This window comes from Diaphorina citri, unplaced genomic scaffold (genome assembly GCF_000475195.1).
Source record: "Diaphorina citri unplaced genomic scaffold, Diaci psyllid genome assembly version 1.1 scaffold1224, whole genome shotgun sequence".
NCBI classification, from domain to species: Eukaryota; Metazoa; Arthropoda; class Insecta; order Hemiptera; family Psyllidae; genus Diaphorina; species Diaphorina citri.
Window position 1 is genome coordinate 49,170 of NW_007378653.1, and position 4,608 is coordinate 53,777.

The 4,608-nt window shown below is 36.5% G+C and overlaps 1 protein-coding gene across 1 annotated transcript in view; it reads right to left on the minus strand.

Moving 5' to 3' along the window:
• LOC103514797 (protein yellow) overlaps positions 1 to 1,852 on the minus strand; it is a 39,560-nt gene extending 37,708 nt beyond the window's left edge. The window contains exon 1 of the mRNA XM_026827671.1: positions 1,698 to 1,852. The gene's annotated coding sequence lies outside the window, so the exon portion shown is untranslated. The remainder of the gene's footprint in view (positions 1 to 1,697) is intronic.
• Positions 1,853 to 4,608: the final 2,756 nt, after the last annotated feature.

Genomic DNA, 4,608 nt, shown 5'->3' on the forward strand with positions numbered 1-4,608 from the left:
TTCTTATACCTACCCTTTTATACGTAGGTATACTTCTCTCTTCAAGTTTTCCTTCTCTGCATCTTTTACCTCCTAACAAATAGGAAGAGAAAGAGAGGGTGGGAGTCCTGCTTGTAGAAAGACAAATTCGTATATTACTCGTATGTACTAATTAAAACTGTGTCTTACTAATTTACTAAAATAAATATGGAATTAAAAGTAGAAAAAAAAAGTCAGCCTAGTTAGCTTAGTTGGTAGTGCGTCTGCCTTGTAAGCGCTGGGCTGCGGGTTCGATTCCCGCCCGGGGCGGATTTTATCCTGATGGGATAATGTTCGTTCTCGGAACGGCTGGGTTTCTCCTATCCTGTCTTCCTTCTCTCTTCGATTTCGGGACGATAAGACCATATTATAGCAGTTACAGTTCCCTCTGTCAAACCTCTTAAAAAAAATACATATAAGTCTTTGGAACTTTATTCCTTTCTACCAGAGGTTCCCAAGCTGTGTTACGCGAAGATATTTAAAAAAAGAGGGTTAGGCCGCTTAGCGGAAAATTCGCTTCCTTGTAGGTAGTAGATAGCCCACTGAATCACCCAGCGGACCCGAGTTCGGTTCTGCACAAAAATACGTAAAATTGTTTTTGGTCGGCGCCCACCACTCAGCGTCGTGACTTGAGGCAAAACGAGTAGGTATAGCTATGAATGCATGCGCATAGTGATCTCGTGCCAGAAGTTTAGGACGTAAAATTTACAGCATAAATGAATTTAATGATGAAGAAAAAAAATCTACACAATCAGTGCACTAAAAAATTGTAACATCGTACCTACTACGAATAACACAAATAATTAAACACAACCTTGAGCTGTCAGGTGGTACGCAGTACTCAAAAGTTTGGGAACCCCTGCTTTAAACGATCAACTATCAGACCTACACAATTGGTGATTCTCATGAAAAATATAACTGTCCAAATGTATTTTTTTCGTAAAGATCGTCAAAATTAATAAATAATCAGAAAGAATTTTTTTTTAAAAAGTATTTCTTCTCTAAGAAATTCGTCTCCAAAGTATGCGCGGGAAAAAATAATGAGATTTCAAATTTAGAAATGCGCTACGCTTGGCAACATTGCGTGGGACGTAACCTACCATGAAAAAAGAAATTCTTCTGGCTCTTGCTGATGTGATCACATCGTTTTCTTTGGTTTTTGCGTTTTGTATATGCTAATTTGACTGTTTTTCTGAGTATTCTGTGGTGGTGTAGTGGTCAAGGCACTCGACTGGTTAACAGGAGGGCGTGGGTTCAATCCCAGCCGAGGTATGGAATTTTATCCTCAACACTGAATCCGATCCAGATACATATTTACGTATATATTAGTTATTCATTTTATTATCTATCTAGTCATTCTAGTCTGACTGGGGGACTTTAAAAAAGGAGTATACCAGCCTGAATTTCATTTCCTAAAGAAATAGCCAAGGTTGAGTGCGAAGGGCATCCGCTCGTAAAATTTGTAGCCAAAACCTAATGTCAGCCCAAAGCAATCACCCTAGTTAGGGCTGATTGAGAGGCTGACGGAAAACGCCGACCCCGTCTGAACACGGGATAAGGGGAAGAAAAAAAAAATATCTATACCTATCTGTATTTCAGCATATTATAAAAAATAGATTAGAAAAATATCTTCATTTTAATAAACAATATGATAATCAAATTAGGTATGACTTACTTACCCTAAAGGTAGGTATATGAAAAACACGATAAAAAGAAAATATGGGTTATATCTACAACGGAATTATGTACATTTAACAAGATGATCTTAACACGACGCAGATCGCGTTAAAACTAAACTACTATTGAACTCAAACCTTAAGAGTCTTAAGACTCTAATAACCTGGAAGGTAAGTCTACCGGAATAACATTCACTATACAATCTCAAGAACAAAAGAGGTGGCAAACCTAGGCTTGCCAAACGTCCCGAATTGGCCGGGACAGTCCCGAATTTCAGGGGGTGTCCCGGCGTCCCGTTCAGTTTTTCATTTTAGCCGTTCTAATGAAAAATTTCAAAGAGTTGTGACGTCAGATTTCACGTCAAAATGCGCAGAAACGCTTGTGCACAAACAAACGAAGCAGGAGTCATGAATTATGACGTCATCGCCTACGAGAGCGTATGCCGTGATGTCAAATTTCACGATTTACCGGTATTTTTTAGATCGATTTATCTCGGTATCTAGAAGTCGTAGAAGAAAAAGAAAAATTCCCTTGGTCCTCATTTTTCCTGCTCTATGACTTTGAAACATCACCCAAATAAGCGCAACTGATCTATTATTACATTCCCCAGTCCTGTTCATAACCGCACAGCCTAAAACAAACTGTTTGTTTAACTAACAGAAATGCAGAAACGAAAGAAAAAAAATCTCCTGTTTTATTCCTGTTCATAACCGCACAGCCTAAAACAAACTGTTTAACTAGGTAACAGAAATGCAGAAAAAAAAAATCTGGTGTGCACATCACACGACTTTCCTTATCTTATTGAAAAAGTCTTTTTTGAGCAGAGCAGTTTTAGGGGGTGGAAAAAAAAATAATAATAATAAAAAGAAATGTACATGTACGAAAAAGTAACTACTTGAATAAGTGCATGATAAAAAAAATCGGTCGAAATCTGTCCAAAAGCAGTCAAAATACCGCCAAGCGCAGCAACGATCTCAACCAAACGTTTTGTGTTGTATCCTCCCCTTAAAAAAAATAATAATAATAAAAAGAAATGTACATGTACGAAAAAGTAACTACTTGAATAAGTGCATGATAAAAAAATCGGTCGAAATCTGTCCAAAAGCAGTCAAAATACCGCCAAGCGCAGCAACGATCTCAACCAAACGTTTTGTGTTGTATCCTTGTCACATTTATGAACTACATACCAAATTTCAAGTCTCTAGCTTATACCGTTCCCGAGCCTACATAGGTAGGATAGGTAGGTACCTACGTAGGTAGTGTTTACATAAAGTGGAACTTTGAGCAGGGATGTTTGGTATGTGGAGATCTATTCATATTATTCTTCTCGATCGAAATAAATGTGCCAGCCTACTTAGCTTAGTTGGTAGTGCGTCTGCCTTGTAAGTTTAGGACTTGTCGCATGAAGTAACCGTATTGTAGATTGTACTATTGTACTCTGTTTTCTTTTCAGATAAAGATGTCTTTTTCTTTATTTTCAATACTTTTCGCGATCAAAAACGACAAAACAAGCTGACACCGTGACGCTCGTCTCGGTCACAAATTGAAATTATGATAGATTGAGTACCTGCGAATAATAAAGAATAGTTTCTACTTGTGAACAACAGAAAAAAGAACGTCTTGTTAAAAATTAAAACTTGTGCTTATTTCATCCAAGTCATTACAGATATACGGGAGCCAAGCCAACTGGTAGTCGACTACCAAGAAAATACATTACTTTCATTACTTTCCTTCCTATAGGAGTATAGGATAAGGAAAGTAAAAAGCTCTACCAACTGGCGTTCTTCCCTTTGGCTACTTCGAGTAAAAGAAAAGCAGCTGAAAACATTGGGGAACAACCGAAGTAAAATAGTAAGATTATTAAAATGTGTTAAAATTAAAACACAGTCGACCGCGTCGATCGACACGACGAGGTGAAGGGGTGGGTCTATGTTGTCGAGGTAGTAATGACGCAGACGCAGTGTACGGTTTCAGTCAACTTTGATCGATGGTCGATAAGCGATAAATGTTATAATAATTAGGTATTTATAAGTAAAGATTCCGTCCTAACTAATTTAGGTAGGTACATTTTTTGACAAACTACACACATCACACACTGTATAAAGTTAGTTTCACTTTCTTTAGTTGATCCCTGTGGCAAATTTTCACATGAATGATAATAATGAAAGTACCTACCCATACAACTATAAGTACATATTATTATTAAATATATTGGCGTGGTGTTTGTCTTTACAATCATTGTTTTGTGTATATCAGAATTCCTTTGTTCCGAGAACTTCGTCATGTAGGTAGACAAGATAAAAAAAAAAAAAAATCTGGTGTGCACATCACACGACTTTCCTTATCTTATTGAAAAAGTCTTTTTTGAGCAGAGCAGTTTTAGGGGGTGGGGGTCTCCCTCCTCCCGTAACATTTGTGATATCTATAAAGGTGGGTTTTACAAGCTCAAGCCATTTGCACAAACTGGCTTGCGCATTATTATTTTCAAGTAATTACCAACATAGGTACCTATGTATCATTATTATTATTATTTTCAAGTAGGGACCTATAGTTAGTAGTCATGTAAATGAATAGATCATATAATTCAATTCCATTCAATTCAATTATTTTCAAGTAGGGACCTATAGTTAGTAGTCATGTAAATGAATAGATCATATAATTCAATTCCATTCAATTCAATTCATATTTTTATTGTGATATTTGACAAGAAACATTTTACACAATTTACAATAATACTGGGGGGGTGCTAATAATAATACTAAAAAAAAAAAAAACAAATATGACTATTTATCTACCAGAATAAAATTAAAAACAGAAAAACTAATTAGTCATTACATACTGTCTTCCTTCTCTCTTCGATTTCGGGACGATAAGACCATAGAAGTTACAGTTCCCTCTGTCAAACCTCTTAAA